This window comes from Lissotriton helveticus, chromosome 2_2 (genome assembly GCF_964261635.1).
Source record: "Lissotriton helveticus chromosome 2_2, aLisHel1.1, whole genome shotgun sequence".
Classification (NCBI taxonomy): Eukaryota; Metazoa; Chordata; class Amphibia; order Caudata; family Salamandridae; genus Lissotriton; species Lissotriton helveticus.
Genome location: NC_136060.1, coordinates 341,671,951 through 341,691,526, shown reverse-complemented (window position 1 = coordinate 341,691,526; position 19,576 = coordinate 341,671,951). Strand labels below are relative to the sequence as shown.

At 46.8% G+C, this 19,576-nt stretch overlaps 1 protein-coding gene across 11 annotated transcripts in view; it reads right to left on the bottom strand.

Annotated features, from left to right (window-relative positions):
* The window catches only part of WFS1 (wolframin ER transmembrane glycoprotein), a 351,956-nt gene that overhangs the window by 292,439 nt on the left and 39,941 nt on the right, over nucleotides 1–19,576 (bottom strand). For 4 of the 11 annotated variants that reach the window (XR_013608352.1, XR_013608354.1, XM_078678494.1 and 1 more), the window contains exon 2: nucleotides 13,069–13,135. The exons of the other annotated variants lie outside the window; for them this stretch is intronic. The gene's annotated coding sequence lies outside the window, so the exon portion shown is untranslated. The remainder of the gene's footprint in view (nucleotides 1–13,068; nucleotides 13,136–19,576) is intronic. 11 annotated transcript variants of the gene reach the window in all.

The window sequence follows — 19,576 nt, the reverse complement described above, 5'->3', positions numbered from 1 at the left end:
CCTGACACTTGATGGCTTGCGGTGGGAACCCGACTGTTTCCTGTATCTGGGGGTCCGCATATTTCATGCCCCTGCCGACCTCTTTGACGGGAACGTGGGTGGCGCGCTGAGAGGGCTCAGAGGCAGCATAGCATTCTGGCGTACTCTCCCCCTATCGGTAGCGGGGCGCGTGGCCCTTCTAAAGATGGTGGCGCTCCCGCGCCTGCTCTACTTCTTTCGTACCCTCCCGATCTGGATCCCCGTTTCCTTTTTTCGAATACTACGGGCGATGGTGACGGGATTTATCTGGGGATCCGGTAGACGTAGGGTTGCGTTAACCACCCTGATGCGGCCGACAGAGGAGGGGGGGCTGGCGGCCCCAGACTTTGAGTGGTACTATCTGGCGGCGCAGCTGCAATGGCTTACACAGGCAGTGGCACGGGAGTTCAGGATCCGGACGGTCCGCAGGGCAGGGTCATTCCTGGGCATGTCCTATCATTCATTATCCTCCGACAGCAACTCCGGTTGGACATGCTCACTCTTGAGGAGCGCACCCTTCGGTCATGCTGGCTGCGCAGTCAGAAGCGCGCGGGGTTCGCGAACCCCTATGCCCCGGAAATCCCTTTGGGTATGTGCACAGCACTCCCTCATGGTGGAGATTGGTCGGCATTAGCTGGATGGGAAGAGCGCGGGCTCCACATGATTGGCGATTTATATAGGGACGGTGTCTTGCTGCCTTTCCCGGCCTTGCGAGAAGCCTTTGACCTCCTGGGAGGGGACTATTTACTGCATGCTGCCCTTGTGGCGGGAATTCGGAAATACTGGAAGACGGGATTGTCGGAACCTCCGACGTCGTTGGGGTGTCAATACGTCACTATGGCGGCGGGTACAGTTAAGGCCATCACCTGCTTATATCGGCGACTGTCCACGGAACACCTTCCCCCTCTGGATCGCTTGAGAGGCAAATGGGAGGGGGACCTTGGCAGGCCCATCCCGGAGACGACATCGACACAGTTGCTGAGACGGGCCTGGAAGGGCACGAGCAACGCTAGGTTCCAATTGGTCCAATTTTACACTCTCCACAGGGCCTACTTGATCCCGGTCAAGATTCTGCAGTATTTCGGGGGGGCCCAGTCGCTGTGCCCCCGGTGCCAGGCAGATGACGCTGATTGTGTTCACATGTTTTGGTCCTGTGTGGGGCTAGGTTCTTATTGGGCGGATGTGATGGCATGCTTGAATCGTGTGACTGAGCGAGAGTTGGAGGCTGAGATGGGAACCTGCCTCCTGTTGTGGTTTCCACACACCCCTTCCACTAAAGTGACAAGCAAATTCTGTGACTTGGGCTTAATTATGGCAAAGAGGGAGCTCACCATGCATTGGAAGGCGAGGGCAGGTCCTAGTTTTGGGAGATGGAAGGCGACTCTTCGACTCCAGCTGGCTAGGCGCTCCTCTAATGATAAGGCACTGGAAGTGGCGAGGGCTTGAGGAGCATTGGTAACGGAGCTCCAGTTACCGGAGGAGCTGGAAGGCGAGGATGTAGCACAGGTTGGGGCAGATCAGGGAGAGAGTTCTGGCGCGGAGGCCACCGTGAACGCTGAGGGGAATGTCCTAGATGGGGACGCTTAAGCGAGTGCAGGGAGGAGCCACGCACTACACGACACATCCTGCCAGATTGATAGTTCAGAAGGGAGAGTCGGGGCACATATGAGCGAACGGACGGATATTACTTTTTCTTGGGATTCATGATGATGTTATTTTACGTTGATATAGGTTGCCCTTTGTGGACCCAGATTTGTAGACGCTCCATTGTACAAGGAGATTTGAGGGCACACTGACGGGGGGTGGGGGTAGTGGGAGAGGAGGTAGGGGAGTTAGGGGAGGGGGGAATAAAAATATTGAGTATTGTTTAATCCTGATTGCTTGACGACGACGGTCGATTTGTATCTATGGTGTTTTATTTGCCTTTTGTATAAGATGGTAAATTGCTGATTTGTCGCTTGTTTACTCAATAATAAAAATACTTTAAAAAAAAAAAGAGGAGGTGTGTATCAAGGAGAAAGGAGTTGTAGATGGACAAGTGCCCATAAAAGTAGATGAGTGGAATGCTGCAGAGGGAAGTGACTTGGTGATGAAAGATGTTGAGGTGAGAGTTGTGAGTGAATGGATGTGAATTTAACAAAGATGTGTGTGAGTATTTTAAAATCAAGGCTGAATTAAGCATAGTCAATGGAAAAGTAATAAGGATAAATCAGTGTGTGCCTTCTTGTGGTGTTCGACTGCACATGAAGGACACCTGGGACATTGAGTGAAGAAAAGAAAAGTGAGAAAGTCATTCTGGCAGCTACGTATGGACCGGGATATTGAGGAAAAAGTGAGAAATTGTGTTGCATGCGCCAACAGCGATAAGACTAAGGTTGTGAGGCAACCTCTGTTAGAGGCCATGGGTTTTCCAGAAAGACCATGGGAAACGTTGGCATTGATTTCCTAGGACCTGTGTCAAGATTGGGATAGAGGAATAAGCACATCCTAATATTCGTGGATTATCATACAACATAAATTGTGGTAAAAACAATGGAGTAAGTGAATACTGCAGGGGTCATTGAATTTCTGGCTGAAGTGTTCATGAAAGAAGGTATACTAAAAACTATTGTGTAGGCAATGGGGTACTATTTGTATTCAGAGAAATTACTAATTATCTTTCTAGGATGGGAATAATTCATGAAAGGGTTGCTCTTTTCCGTCCACAGGCTAACGGATTGGTGGAGAGAATAAACCGGTAACAGTAATGGAAAATGTTCTGTTGTCCTTGGCCGATCATCTTTCACAGAGAAAGGAATTGATGAGAATGATTTGGTCCCATAGAACAGCTCCTCATTCAGTTACAGGTGTATCACCGTTAATGACCTGGGATGAAAGAAAGCCCCATATGAAAAGGAAAAGTGAGTATAAGAGTAAATCGTGAGGAGGTGGGAAATAGACTCAAGGATTCATAACAGAAAAATGTGCGATATTACTACAATAGGAAAGGTGTGAAAAGGTGCCGAGTACAAATGGGAGACTGAGTTGTAGAGAGAAAGGAGGTTTTGTCTGCACAGCAGATAGAAACTTTTCTGTTCCATGCAAGGTAAAGGAAGTCAAACGAAGTGTAGAAACTTTACATGATGGAATTACTTGGAGTATGGGAGATGTCTGTAGAGTTAAACGATAAGCAGCAAAGAAAGGTATATTGTATGGAAGCTGAAGTGAATATAAAATATGAAGTACTGTATAGAGATAAGTTATATTGAATATATTGTGATCTATATCATTTTACCAATAAAGGCTTAAGTATTACGATGTACCTTTAGCTGATGTCACACGCTTATAAAAATATTATAGGCATGATGTATTTTAAGTTTTAGATATTAAAAGGGGGGGAGATGTGTGATAAGCAGATAGTGGGGAATGTAGAATGTGAGGAAGCGGATGACATCAGATAGAATGGAGAGGGAGCTGGGAGGTAGAGGAGCTGGAGGGCAATAAGAGCTCTGCTGGAGATGTCTTATGGACCTAAATAAAGAGGAGGAAGGAAAGTGGTTATGCTGATCTGTACACACTCTAGTCAAAGTCACATGCCCCAGGCTGCAGGCACCAAATGGTTAGGACAAGAAAATGCCAAAGTGGCATTTTCAGAATTGTGACTTAAAATCTGACTTTACCATTAAAGTCTATTTTAAATTACGGTTCATTTGAGACCAACCAGGACTTTTTTATCTGCTCGCAATCAAATGGTAGCACTTATTAACTGTAACAAGGTACACAATGGTATACTATGGGTGAGTTAGGCCTCACAGTCGTTTTTAACTAACAGGACATATAAAACTTGAAAGTACATGTCCCACTTGTTTCATACACTGTTTAGGCCTGTTTTGGACGGTTTCAATCCTACTTTAGGGGTGACATATGTATTAAAGAGGGATGTTTAGACCTGGCAAAGGTTTATTTTTACCAGTTTAAAACTGCCCACAGGCTGCAATGGCAGGCCTGAGACATGTTTTAAAGGGCTACATAAGTTGGTGGCACAAAAATACTTTCTGCAGGCCTGCTAGTTGCATTTAACTAAAAGGCCCTGAGTACATACAGTACCTCTTTACTAGGGGCTTGTAAGCAAATTAAATGTGCCAATTGGGTGTAAGCGAATTTTACCATGTGTTTAGGAGTGTGAACAAACACTTTAGCCCTGGTTAATAGTGGTAAAGTGCACAAAATCTTAAAGCCAACAAAAATGAATTTCAGCAAACAGGAGGGGAGAAAGCAAGACGTTTGGATGGGGGGGTGGAAGACCACATAAAAGCTTTTGGGTCTAACAGGTGAACTCTAAAAAAATATACATAAAGTCAGTGGATGTGGTAAGTTAGAACATGAAATGGTGTCCGGTGACAGTAGCAAGTTATGAAACAGTTTTTGGATGAAAAGGTTTAAAGAAACTATGTGAGCATGAGAGTAGACATTTGAGGAAGGTGATGTTAGCAGAATATGTGTTCTTTTCATATATTTTTCAGATTGTATGCATTTTCCTCCCTTTTTATATTGCAGACTACTTCAACCCCACATAAACAGGCACCTCTAGTGCAGCCAAGCCTAACATCCCTATTTTAAACTGTAAGACACATTCTATAGGATGCAGCCATCAACAGTAAGTGATATAATCAATGTGGGGGCGGAGCTTGCCAGCGACCCAGATGGCCGCTTGAGCCTTGAGCTCCGTCCAGTTGTGCAAAATATCTGGCAATATCCTGCATCATAGTACGATGTAAATACTACTGCGGCACCCCCGACCAAGCAGAAGAACGGAGCTGCCAGCGGAGGTCTGACGATCTGAATTTGGGGCTCTGTGTCCGAAGATATCAGTGTGGTGGAGTGGCGGGCCTCGCAGCCGCGGTCTTGCGTGCTGCTCGGGGCAGGGCTGTGTCGCTGTGCGTGTGGCGTCGAGGCTGGCGGCTGCCGAAGACTGATCTGGCAGCGGTGCCTGGACGTCCGGAGTAGAGAGCGCCCTGTTACCCGACCTGGCGGGGAGGTGAGAAGCCCTGCGACCCCCCTCGCCCCTCCTCCCCCTTCAACTGCGGGGACGACGAGAGCCGGGAGTACCTTGTCTGCGGCAGCGGCGGAGGGATTTGGCACAATGTGTGGAGCAAGCGGCCCTAGGCCGGGGGCTACAGCGCGGGGAGGCCCTGTTGAGGCAAGTGCGGAGTGAGCAGCGTTGCCGATGCCGGGGAGCCCGTGGGAGTGTCGGCTGCGGCGGTGACCATGAGTAGGCCCCAGCCAGCCCGTGTGCTGGAGTGGCAGTGCCCCGGGCAGGGTACGGAACTGACTGAGTCAAAGCTCGGCGGGGCTGGAGTGTGAACGTGCACCAGCGGAGCATCCTTTGGATTCTCCTGGGGATCGGCAGTAAGGATTTCTTTGAGGCGCAGAGCGGCGACAAGGGGCCTTTGAGTGGCAGCAGTTTGGAGCGCGTAGTGGAACCACGCTCACGCGGGAGGGTGCCTGGGTCTCCTCCCCCCCCATCCCCCCACCCCCTGAGGCTGCCGCTGGGAAACTGATCGAGCGGGGACCTAGAGCTGGGTGCCGCATATTACTCTGAGGTGAATTGAAGCGCATGGTGCAGGTCCAGTCCAGGGCACAAGAGTGCCGCCGGGAAGACTGAGTGGGAGGCTGACATATGGAGCATGCCTTGAAGCTGGGGAAGATCGGAGGCGAAGCTACAGCTGGCAGGAGGTGGCCACTTCAGGCAGTACAGGTACTCGGAGGCGCTTGCGCGGGACACGGCACCTTACCTGGTGTGTATCAGAACCCCACTAGCCAGTATTCACTAGTGGATACTACAGTAAGCTGCGCACGTAGTTTGTTTAACGCACCGGGACTCACCACACCTGAATCCCCTGGCAACATGGGTAGAGGGGACAAGACGCAGAGCAAGCTGTCCTTTGAACAACGGCGCTCAAAGTCACAGGACGCGACGGGCGTGGACAGAGACCGCACGCCAGCTGGTAAGGAAGTCGTAGCAGGTACAGACATAAGAAACTTGCTTCTTGCTATGGAAAAAGGCCTACAGAACAGCATGACGTCCCTGGGATCGAAAATAGACGCTCTAACCTACAGAATGGACAGAATGTCTGAGAGGATTGATAAACATGCGGAAAGACTTGACATGTCCGAAAGAAGGATCACTGAGGTGAAAGAAGCGCATATGGAGCTGGATATTGATCACAAGAAACTCGGGAAACTCATGCAGGCCTTGCAAGATAAGACAGAGGATTTGGAGGCCCGCTCGCGCCGTTGCAATCTGCGCATCACAGGCCTTCCAGAAACGACCCCAACGGGCAACATGGAGCTGTTTGTTGAAAAGTTGCTGGTGACACTGCTCGGGGAGGGAGTGTTCTCGCCAATGTTTGTTGTGGAGCGGGCGCACCGTTCACTGGGCCCACGCCCGCGAGCTACGCCGCGCCCTATAATAGCCAAGCTGCTCAATTATAGGGACAGGGATGCAGCGTTGCGACTCGCTAGGGACAAGAAGTCGCTTCAGTTCGAGGGCTCAGAGATTTCGGTTTTCCCGGACTTCACGGCCAGAGTGCAGGAAGGCCGCAAACACTTTGCCCCGTTCAAAAGGCAGCTGCGAGATTTGGGCCTGGACTACGCAATGCTGTATCCCACGAAACTGCGGGTCAATCGACAGGGGAAATCCCACATATTTACAGACCCGAAGGCCCTGCAGCAAGCATTGAAGGGGTGGACGAGGGAACATCGCAAGGACACGCTTAGGCCACTGGAAGGCGAGGAGCGAGTAGCCAGTTGGATGAGCAGGAGTGACTTTTTTGAGCTTCAAGATGACAGAGTGTAGGGGCAATGTGTGCGGTGAGACATGGAACTTGGGGACAGTATAAATGTTCGACTTGATGCCCGAAGATTGGAGGGGGGGGGCGGGTAAGAGGATTTGGTAGTTCAGATGGCCGCCTCGAGAGTGTTGTATAGTTAAGTCACTATTTGCACAGGCACAGACGGTTATGAGTAAAAAGTCACCTTGGGGGCGTGCATAGCCTATCGGTGTGCGCTGGAAGGTATACCAGGTATGGGGGTGGGGTTCGAGCACAAGTGCTTGTTGTCTACTCAAAGAATTAACATCTTGGGCCACTGAAAGGCAGATAATCGATTTCAATCAAACAGGATTTTCGAAGGGCACAGGGACAACAGCTAATGTACTAGCCTTGTCATTACTGCTTGACCAGCACAAGAAAAATCACCATCCTTTTTTTCTCTGCTTCATAGGCTATAAAGCAGCATTAGACTGAGTCGATTGGAACTGCTCTGGAAAAAACTTACCAGCTGGAACATCCCTTAATCCCTGCTGTAAATCCTGATCCTTCTTCATACCGACACCTGTGTCAGAATAAAGCTTGGGGATGGCTCCCACCTGTCCAGAAAGATTCAAATCTACCAAGCCTTAAGGCAAGGGTGCGTACTAGCCCTCATGCTTTTTAACCTGATCTTGGCTGAGCTTACATCTACCATTTACCTCCTATTTGAAGTGAGGGAGTCTGATTTTCTGGGTTCTTCCCATGAGGAAGGAGCAAATCGGAGATTTTATGACTTTCAGTAAGGGGGCTTGAACCCGCCTCTCTCCTCGTCTCTCTTCCATTGGCTGGCTTCCTAAACGGAGGCCAGCCATTGGAGGAGAGAGGCATCCCTCGAAATAAGCTCCGTCTCTTTCGGATTCGGGGGCGTGTTGGTGCTGTTCTTTCCACTTTTATGCCCCGCCCCTTTTGGGGACACCAAAACACGCCCCCGAATCCGAAATTTGCGGATGTTTGCAGCCGACATTTTGCCTGGAGAGCAGCGCGAGGACATGAGGTAACTATCCCTAACGAGCCAGATGAGGGGTGTTTGGGCGGGGGAGTAGGCCAGCGATCTTAGGTAGCTGGGCCTAGGTTGTGTGGTGGCTTGTATGTGAGGGTGAGGAGTTTAAAGGTAGCTCATTTCAGGATAGGGAGACTGTCACCAGACTTTTCCCTCCAGATTCTGTTCATGTGGGCGCTGACACCAGGGCGCGTGCTGCGTCACGGTGCTGAGAGGCTGAGTATAACTTTGTAATGCATGGCGCTGGCTCCTTCTTTCTACCTGGGAGTGATCGCACTGTGTCTAACACCAGTGCCGCGCTGCCGCGGCCCGTGTGTCCAGCCCAGTAACTGATGTAACACACCCCGCGGCGTGTGACCTGGACATAATGCGGGAAGGTGGCCTCCCCACCCCCTCCTGCTGTAATCCTTGAACAGCCTGCCTGCCTGCCTGCCGTGCCCGGCGCTTCCCGGTCAGCAGTTCGTTCAGTGTTAACACCTCTGGTGCCCAAGGGGTTTCTCGGAGCAGACCTGTTAACCAAAAAAAAAAAACCTCGGTGTGCTGGCCCGAGAGCCCTGCTGCTGGGCTCGCCTCCTGCGCACTGCCTGTGAGACCCTACCCGCCCCTCCGCCTGCGATGAGCCGGCTACCAACGTGTGCGCCTTCTGTCCCCAGGCTGGATTGGATCCACGCCGTCTACACCCAGGCCGACTCCCTGGTCTTCGGGGGCAACATTCTGCACAGCTTCAACATGCCCATGCAGCTGCACATCTACGAGGTATTTTACTGCATGTCACATCTCTTATCGGCTAACAGGCAGCTCCGTCGCAACCTCGGCCGCTTGAATAATCTGAAACCAGTGTATTGTACAGAAATGCTTTAGAGGTTGAAAGTTGAGGTAGATTGTCGATCCTTCTTGCGCTGGTTAGAGCTGGGTGTTTGCAACTCCTCCCACCCCCTCTCCTCCTGAACATGGATACGGCTGGCCTGCGGCGGCCACTGTTCGCAGGAACATCTCGCCCGGCTGCTTCTCTCTGTCCAGGAGGCTGGATTTTTGTGCACGTACTTTCTGCCAGAGTTTTTTTCCCCTCGACTGTGTTGTTTTTAGCGTCCCTGCAAGATAGGGCGCAACAGAAAACTGCCCGGAAACCCCCACATGTCCCTGGGTATTCATGTCACCAGAGCACACTTCTAACTAGGTTGGGTTTTACTGGACGACTCGGCGTCTTGTAGGTGGGGGTCGTGGGGGGAGAGAGAGGAGGTGTGAAATGCGGGCTCTAACCACGGATTAAAACGACGCAGTCGTGTGTTAACACCTTGTCCAGTTTACATATTTGAATAGATTTGTTGAGCAGCAGTGCCGAGTGGGGCGTTTTAGTTGCTTGTGCGAGGAGTGATGCTAGTGCAGGCGACCACCGATGTTCAACTCGAGTTTCTTGGGTACCGTATTTTCTGGCGTATAAGACGACTTTTTAACCCTTGAACGTCTTTTCAAAAGTTGGGGGTCGTCTTATACGCCGGAGTCATTTAATAAGCAAGTGAATATAGCCCAAACTCTATATTTTAAAAGGAAAAGTAGGGGGTCGTCTTATACGCCCAGTCGTCTTATACGCCAGAAAATGCGGTACATTCTGGGCCGCTCCTGCTTTTACCGAGGGCGTCACACAGCATCCCGGAGCTTGGAATCTTATCTGTTTTTTTGTTGAAGGGCAAACAAATCGCAAGTTTCGTGACCCATGTCCCGTAAACCCAGGACTGACTGCTGACCCGGCGGCTCCTTCTGCTCTTTACCTATACGAAATGGGCCCGAGAGAAGGCCCGTGGCGCTGTTGTGCGATCAACATGCATGTGTAGCTGTAGCGCATGCTCTGTGATATCTGCTTTGCTCGAGCGGAGAGTCCCACCTGAGGCTTGTTTTTAATATGATTAGTCTGATTAACTCACTCGGCTGTTAAAGCAATACACTGAGCACTTCACATTTGCGACATGGATGGAAGAAAAATACACAACTAATGTTAGCTCCGAGGCTTCCACCCATGCAGATGTTGTGTGAATGCAATGTGCCACTTAGAACGGTATCTGCTCGTGTTATTTATCGAAGAAGATACCGTTTTAGAGAGCATATTTAATAACTTGTTAAAAAAAATTACAGAGCTTTTCGCCGTTAGGTCGTTTTGGCAACTTCTATGGTACGGTCACTGATATCTATAGGGGGCACAAGTGGACGAAATATTGAATCAAGCAAAGAAGGCTTTTTATCAACACCACATAAGGCATGTTTACAATAAACACTGGAATGAATTCTTTTCTCGAGGCTTGGGTTGAAAAAGTGTCATATGCAATTAAGCATTTTTCAGTTTCTGAAAGACTATACTCCCTCTCTCCCTCCCACGCTCCATCTTCCTTCCTTCCTTCATTTCTTTCTTTGCTTCTTTCTTTCTTTCTTTTCTTCCTGCGTTACTTTCTTAAATATATAACTATGTGCGTGTGTCATTTCATAATTTATATTATCTTTACCAATCAAGCTATGTATATTTTCATATATGCACATATATAGGGTTACCAAATATGTGTGTGTGATTGTCATTGCATCATGTCATTATGCATCCCAGGAAAAGAGAGCATATATTCCCTGCCCCCTGGCTGTGTTTGCTTCCCTGTCCCCTAGCTGTGTTTGCTTCCCTGCCCCCTGGCTGTGTTTGCTTCCCTGCCCCCTGGCTGTGCTTGCTTCCCTGCCCCCCTGGCTGTGCTTGCTTCCCTTCCCCCCTGGCTGTGCTCGCTTCCCTGCCCCCTTGCTGGTCTTGCTTCCCTGCCCCCCTGGCTGTGCTTGCCTCCCTGCCCCCCTGGCTGTGCTTGCTTCCCTGCCCCCTGGTTGTGCTTGCTTCCCTGCCCCCCTGGCTGTGCTTGCTTCCCTGCCCCCCTGGCTGTGTTTGCTTCCCTGCCCCCCGGCTGTGCTTGCTTCCCTGCCCCCCTGGCTGTGCTTGCTTCCCTGCCCCCCTGGCTGTGCTTGCTTCCCTGCCCCCCTGGCTGTGCTTGCTTCCCTGCCCCCCTGGCTGTGCTTGCTCCCCTGCCCCCTCGCTGTGCTTCCTCTCCTGCGTGTGTATGTGGCTCTGGGTGTGTATGTGGCTCTGGGTGTGTGTGTGGCTCTGGGTGTGTGTGGGGCTCTGGGTGTGTGTGGGGCTCTGGGTGTGTGTGGGGCTCTGGGTGTGTGTGGAGCTCTGGGTGTGTGTGGGGCTCTGGGTGTGTGTGGGGCTCTGGGTGTGTGTGGGGCTCTGGGTGTGTGTGGGGCTCTGGGTGTGTGTGGGGCTCTGGGTGTGTGTGGGGCTCTGGGTGTGTGTGGGGCTCTGGGTGTGTGTGGGGCTCTGGGTGTGTGTGGGGCTCTGGGTGTGTGTGGGGGGCTCTGGGTGTGTGTGGGGGGCTCTGGGTGTGTGTGGGGGGCTCTGGGTGTGTGTGGGGGTCTCTGGGTGTGTGTGGGGGGCTCTGGGTGTGTGTGGGGCTGTGTGTGTGTGGGGCTGCCCCCTGGCTGTGCTTCCTCTCCTGTGTGTGTATGTGGCTCTGTGTGTGTATGTGGCTCTGGGTGTGTGTATGTGGCTCTGGGTGTGTGTGTAGGGCTCTGGGTGTGTGTGTAGGGCTCTGGGTGTGTGTGTAGGGCTCTGGGTGTGTGTGTGTAGGGCTCTGGGGGTGTATAGGGCTCTGGGGGTGTATAGGGCTCTGGGGGTGTATAGGGCTCTGGGGGTGTATAGGGCTCTGGGGGTGTATAGGGCTCTGGGGGTGTATAGGGCTCTGGGGGTGTATAGGGCTCTGGGGGTGTATAGGGCTCTGGGGGTGTATAGGGCTCTGGGGGTGTATAGGGCTCTGGGTGTGTATAGGGCTCTGGGTGTGTATAGGGCTCTGGGTGTGTATAGGGCTCTGGGTGTGTATAGGGCTCTGGGTGTGTGTAGGGTTCTGTGTGTGGGGGGGGCTCTGTGTGTGTGTGTGTGTGTGTGGCTGTGTGTGTGTGTGTGTGTGTGTGTGTGTGTGTGTGTGTGTGTGTGTGTGTGTGTGTGTGTGTGTGTGTGTGTGTGTGTGTGTGTGGCTGTGTGTGGCTGTGTGTGTGTGTGTGTCTCTGTGTGTGTGGCTCTGTGTGTGTGTGTGTGGATAGATTTTTTTGTAGGTGGCTCTATGTGTGGGTGGCTCCGTCTGTGTGAGGGTAGCTCTGTGTAGGACGCTCTATGTGAATGACTGAGTGGCTCTGTGTGGGTGGCTCTGTATGTGTGTGTGGGTGGCTTTGTGTGTGAATCTCTGTGTGGGTGTAAATGCAATAGGTCATGCATTTGCGAGCGATTAAGCTATTGGCATTGTAAATGACAATGCCATTTATTTAACGATTAAGCTATTGGCAATGTAAATGACTATGCCATTTATTTATGATTAAAAAAATATATATATATATATATATATATATCATGAGCAATGCCAATAGCTCTACCTTTAATGATGCCGAGACCATTGCATTGTAAATGCTTGTTCAAGCTGGGGTGAGTTCACTAACAAAGATGTGATGAATAACTTTCAATTTCAACAGCAACTGGGGACAGCCTCTTTTTCGTTGGTGACCCTTACCGATTTACACGCTGCTCCAACCATCTCTTGCTTTGAGGAACTCCACATTTATCATTTGCTACTGTCCATTTAGTCCTAACCATTGTCTCTGGTACTTTGTTATCTTCTAATGTGCTCGACGTCATAATATGGGTATTTTCCTGCGATATATTTTGGGTAATTATTTCCTACTCTTTGTGCTCATGATTCCTGGCTGTCTAGCAGCATCTCTTGCTCCTCTGTGGGGACTGTCACTGCTTCTTGATGTGTCAATCTCCTCACCCCTACTTTGGTTTCACTGTCAAATCGAACTGCGGGCCTGCTGAATTAGTGGATTTCCTTGGCTTTTTGATTGATACCATCTTATGCGTCTTGGAATTGTTGCAGAGAAACATCAGATTATCATGCTAGAACTTTGAGAAGGCCTCAGCCCACGTCTAGATAATACAGTCTCTTTTTTAGGTCTGGCGTCAACCAAGATTTTTTTTTTATTTAACAAAAAGATAATAATGTAAACACATAGTGGCATTTTGGTCGGCCCCCTTCAGCCAAAAGGCTCAAACTCTGAATGCTTCAATAATTTCAGTGAGACATTGACAATCACATCTTGGATCAGCCTACAGAAGTATTTTAGTCTCACCCTCCTTCCTCTGGCTGTTTCGGTTGCTCCTTTCTCCAAATGGGATGCACCGGGGAGTAGCTTACATCTGAAAAGTATTGTCAAACATCAAATACATTTGTTTTTGAAAAGAAAAGTACTTATCACACTTTTTATAATTTATCGCCTACTTCAAGGCTGCTCCTTCTTTTCTGTTCTTTAAACCTCGATCAGAGGAACCTCTGCCCTGATGCTGAGATGCTACCCACAACACCCCAAAAGCTCTTCATCTCTGCATGGGTATCTACTGTTGTTAAACATACCCACTGGATTCCTCCAGCTGGATACAAATGTTGGCAGAACCAGTCTTAGTTATTTCTGAATCACAACGTGAGCCATATATCTTGAATCTGCCAATATTTGTTAAACGTGTCAAATCCGATGAAGGAGATTAATCTCCAAAATACAACGGTAAACACCTTTGATTACCAATGAACGGAGGTATGACCTTTGAATATACACTCAAACTAGTCATCCAATGCTGTAACCATGTAAAGAAAGTAAATAAGTACTAAAACTTATGCTGTAGACTTGATGAAGATAATCTTCTAGTCCTGATAATGGAATTTAATTTCAGGAAGACATTGATAAAAAAAAGTTACCCAAATGAAGAAAGAAACAAATATAGGGAAAATGACAAGTTACATAAACTGAAAGTGGATCAAACCTTTTTTTCTAAACACATAGGGGTCGATTACAAGAAAGTCGGATGCGCTACCGACCGGCATCATAGCGGAAGCGGGACACACAAACAAGAAGTCGGAGGTCCTGCTTCCTAGATTACGATCGGATTGCCGTGTTGGCGGCCGGATCCTGTATTTTTTCCACTGCGGCTGGTGCAATGGAAAAATGCAGAGTTTACACATCCCTGCAACGTGTGGCAGGCACCATGTGGTGCCTGCCACACAGTACAGGGATGTTTAGGGGGACACCACAAGTGCCCACCAGGCCCCATAGGGGATGGCCAGGGGGGAAACAGGGGCCTGCTACGGGCCCCCAAAATCACTTTACAACTGCCTTTTCATGGCAGGTGTACCGCCATGAAAGGGCAGGTGGAAAGGGAAATAGTAATCCCGACAGCAGAGCAGATGCTGTCTCCGCTGGCATTTGTGGATAACATTTCCAATGGCTGCCCTGATGGGCTCCATTAACCCATCGGAGGAGGAGCGGCACTCCCCCGCAGGTTTCCCTCCGATCGCCAGTATCGTAATATGGTGGTTGGGGCAGAATGCCTACTACGAGCTGTCAGATGGCTTTCCGCACAACCTCATAATGAGTCCCATAGTTTTAAGTTCCTTATGTAAGAACTAGTAAACATTTGTGGCACATACTTTTGTGGCGTGAATGACCCACTCAAGAATTGACATGAGTAACCCTAACAATGCTATACAATTATAAGCTCTACGTGGGAAGGAGGGTAAGACCCGGAGAAGATTATAAACAGCACTGCTAATCAACTAATGAATACTGACTTTGGAAAAAAGTTCAACAGCCAGATTTTTGTCACAGCCAAACGTGACTCACAAAGGCATTCTTGTTTGTTACAGGAACTGAAACAAAACAATGTATGCTTGCAACACATCCAAGCGAAATGCAGCACTCTACAACCGTTCTCTTTTGGGCAGGGGACGCAAGAAAATAGGAAGGAAGAGGGAGGGAACTCAAAAAGACATTAGGGCGGCAAAATCCTTAAATAGTTTCTTGAAGAAGAAAAACATGTTCATAGGTAGGAAAGACGTTAAATGAAGTCTGCTACATAATTCAAATATTCTTTTATTCGTATTATGGTTGAACAATGTACATATGTTATGTTATGTTAGTATAAATTTGTAGAGCGCACGTTCACCCCAGGGTTTCTTGGCGCTGTGTGCCGCTGGGGAACCCGTCCTGGGTTTCCCTGTGAGATGGTCCCTGTTGGGCATCCCCAAGGTGAAGCCAGGCATCCCCAGCAGCAAGGGGGCCGTTGTGGAGATTAAGCAAGCTATTGCCCAGAGTTGCAGCGTGGGACCCATGGTTAGAGAGGCACCGAGGCGAGATTTATCGAGCCCGCTGACATTGGTTCCGTACCCTGCCGCGTCGGGAATTGAACCCTGGTCCCAGGCCGACCTCTGCTTCTGGGTCTGCCGCCTCTAACCGGTGAGCCACACTTCTCCACAATATTTCATGTAAACCACTAAAGCAATCTACAGTGGAGTCAAGATAAGTCTAAATTATCTATAAATGTGTTTTTAAATTGCTTCTGTATCAAAGTGCTTGCTTAGATTTTGGTACACTGTCGTTCCTATTGTGACAGGGTTATTTCATATCTCATTGATGCTGATGGTGTCAAGGACACATTTCATCACTGGTTATAAAAACGGAATTAAAAGGTGGTCTGCCAAATTACCGTAATTTTGTTTTCAATTTATTTGGGCGTGAGATGCCAGGTATATTAATAAAGAAACTAGGTGTATGTATTAGCCTGGCATTTGCACACATTTAGGGATAGTGGAAAGCAGAATCTATACAACTATAATAAAAGTAGGCGTGTCCTATATAAAGTTCAAAGTTCAAAAAGACTTTATTTCGGTCAGAATGACCTAAAAAGTGTGGCACACGGTATACATTTACATAACAAGGAAATAAGGTGCACACGGTAAACATCTACATGACAAAAGGAAATAAAATGCGCATGCTGACAATCTTAGATATAAAAGAAAAGATAAATTGGTAGAAGCATGATTTCAAATTAGGCAATACAATGATATTTTGGGGATAAGGGTAGGCGAAACTTTGCGGGAGATTTGTTGTAAGTGCACAGTGCAATATAAATTAGCTAAAAAAAGAAGACAAGTAAAAACAGAGGTTATTGAATTAAAAACTTTACGGCTATGAAAAGCAATTATGCTAAGAATGAAACTTCAGGGCAGAACTGTCAGTAGTTCATTTCTAGAAGTCAGGTAAACCCTTCTAGTGCACTACATTGAGAACAGGAAGCCTGCAACCGAATACCCTATTGGGATGAACTGGACAAAGAGTACAACCATGAAGCCATGTATGCAACAAATTAGCAAGATGAATTTGTGCACACCAAAAATATTTTGTGAGCGCCACTGCTTCAAAGCAGATCCACAATTTCTAAGAGTGAAATAAGGAGATCAGCCATGTTCTGTATGCTCAAAAGCTTGAGTTAAACCACAGTACAAAATACGTGCATTCATTTGTACAATGAAGGAACGTTTCTATCTCAGGAATAGTTCAAGGGAGACAGACAGGTTAATGCCCTAGATAATTTTTACATACTACAGAGTGTGACACACTATTTCAAAACTATGGCCTAGCCTGGTGGAGCCTCCTGAGTTACTTTACCTGGTGCACCTGCTCTCAACAACAGGCACTTGGGGTTGGATCTCCAAAATATATAGACTTTACACAAATACATTAAAGACCAATTCCACTGCCCAAGGCAAATGGGCATGTGACATAGGCAAATAAGTCACAGATGCTGTCTAGATGTACTGATGCACTCAAACTAAGCTTATCACAATCCATTACAGACACAAATTGATTCCCTTAAAATGTATAAATAGGATATATTTCACCCCTAAATTTCTTCACACAAAAGACCCCAGCTCACCGTGCCTGTTTCTCTACCGAACCAGCTAGCTTCTTTCACCTGGCCTGGAAGTGCCCACCAATAAGAACATACTGGGCAGAGATCGCCTAAACTGTGGGCAAAATGAATGAGCCATCGATTGTATGTTCCCCTAGCCTCATGTTGCTGGGTTACGTGAAACCACTACCAAAGATTATTACGAGGATAGTAGCTGTCCGAATGTTTCTGGTGAACTAGTATGAAGGGTCTCCTGCTGTCACAAGAGACTGGCTCAATGATGCTTTATAATGCTTTGAGACAGCAGAAGCCTAAGCTACACTGCAAGCACCACAGGCACGGCCTAAAGACATTTGGGGGCCACTGAGGGCCTACATGGTCAATGCTTCACTATAGACAAGTTAAACATATGTAATGCACCCTTTTTGTAGCTGACACTTCTCAATGTACTGTACATAGCTGCCAAGGTCTGTCCAGACAAACTGGTATGCTGGAATGGCTTAACCATGCTCAGTTATTTGTATAGTCACCATTTTTCGGGAATCTATCTGTGTGTAATATAGAGACATTTTCGTGCATTTAATTAGTGTTTTATTGCTTTTAAATTGCATGTGTGATTGCTCAAGGACTACTTTTAGACCATGTGCACTGCCAAAAGAGTTTGCATAATCCTATTTACTGTTGTGGTTTAATATCAGGCACACTCATTTTTAAACAATTGACTATTTACTACTGAATGTTAGCTAAAGTGCTCATAAACTTAATTCAATTGTTTAAATGTTGATATATCAACACTTGCATAGTCGAATTCAGTTGCCCACTGATAAGTTCAACCTGTTAGCTTATTTTACATCAAATTGCTCCTCATGGAGCTTCATTTTTCAAATATTTTAGTATCCTACACCCACTGCTTATTGTATGCTTCACCATTTGTTCTCTGACTTTTTTCTAAATTTTCAAGATTTCTTATAACTACTTTCCTCTCTGAAACCAGTTTCCTTTAAATTGAATGTTTCCCTTTAAGTTTGAAAGGAAGTATGACCCCCAAGAGTACGTTTTTACTTTTTTGTTCAGTAATACATCATCACTGATTATAATCTAAACACATGGCATAGGACATTCTCACTTTTTTTTGGCCACAAATATATATTCATACATCAATTTTTGTCCCCCTTTAGAAGATGCTTATTTTGAGGCCGCAGTGGTATTCACTAATACAATTTTCCTCTTTGTATCTACAGACCATCTCGCTAAATGAAGCCGATGATGGGATCTTCTACTCCCAGAATAGTTCTGGATAATTATTCAAGGGTACTATACCAGCGAGGTGGCTCCATGAGTTGAAAGCCTGCCAGTGAAGAATTCTGTGATATGCAAGACACAAGTTTGAATCCTTGCAAGACTGATTCAGCCTTTGATTCAAGTAAGGTCTACAATTATTTATTTGCAGTTTTATTTAAGCCATATTAGATCAAGGGGTGTCACAACACCTTGAAGGAGTAAACAGCATTTCATTTTACTATAAACAGATGGTAGGTACATCACGAAATATCAATCGTAGAACAAGTTAGTGGAGAATTTTCAGCAACCGATGATACATTTTGAGTTTATAATTTCATTTGGGCAGACAATATCAAAACATAAAAAAGACAAATAGAAAATACACAAATTGTATATATTAAAAAAACATAAAATAGTCTGACTTTTACTCTACTGGTGAGCTTACATTTTTAGGTATGAAGTCAGCCTTGGAGATGCAGATGGGGCAGAAGGTGTTTTCCATTCCTTTTTTGAACATCGCCAAAAATGTATTTGAACTTATCAGATAAAATGATTTAAAAAAATGTTAGGGCTCTTCCTGAAAACGATTGGTATATGGTATTTGTCTCTTAAACAAGGTAGTTACAGGGGAATTGATTCAGAGTTTTGTGGAAAGTGCCCCCCCCCCATGTGGTTATATTTTGTGATGCAGGTCAATATGAATATAACGTGCTTCAGTAAGAACACATTTGAGAGTACTGAGGACTGTGGTAATGTTATCAGTGTTTCACTTCTGAGACTCACTGAAACATCTGGTCTGCCTTTAAAGGAGCTGATGTAACTAGGATATAAATGTGATTTGGTGCATTCAATGATGTGCAGTTTGTAGTCATTTATGCTGAATGAGTCCAGACTTGTTCAGTCGAGCAGTGAAGTGGAGTGATGAGCTTTATTTCAGTTTTGAGTGAGTTTAATTTATGGTAGTAAACATTTATCAATGAATAAATGGCTAAAAAAATAGCATGCCCTGAGGGAGGATACATTCTGGTGCAACTGTACACTTGGTGCAACTGGTGTAATACAGAGATTACCAAAGGGCACAAATGTATCCCCCTAATGCTTTAAGGCCCAAGAGGAGGGCGAAAAGGAATCAATACATAGCAAAGAACCTCTCATCTGGCCTATCTAATTTACAACTCGGAAGTTACTCTAATCAAATTATTTTCTCACAGCAATAGAATCTTAGCACACAAATGACTTGTCTTTTTTATATTGGTTTATCAAAAAGTTTTTTATATTGTTGTTTTTATTGTCAAACATATTTAAGATTCAATTGTGTGAACATCACAACCATTACATGAAGTGAAATCACTGTATTATTCAAACAAGAAAGAGAAAAACATTTTTTCTTTTCATCTTTTGCAAATAAGAAGAAATATTTACAATGACCCCCAAAATAAGCTCATCATACTTCCATTCACTCCTATCATTCTACTCCTACATACCAACTACCATACCACACAAATGAATACATAATAAAAAGACATCTGAGAAGAAATCCTGCTAATTGAAGTAATATATATTATAGTAAACAATTCCACAATTTGACCAAACACCAAAAGTCCACCAGTTATGATT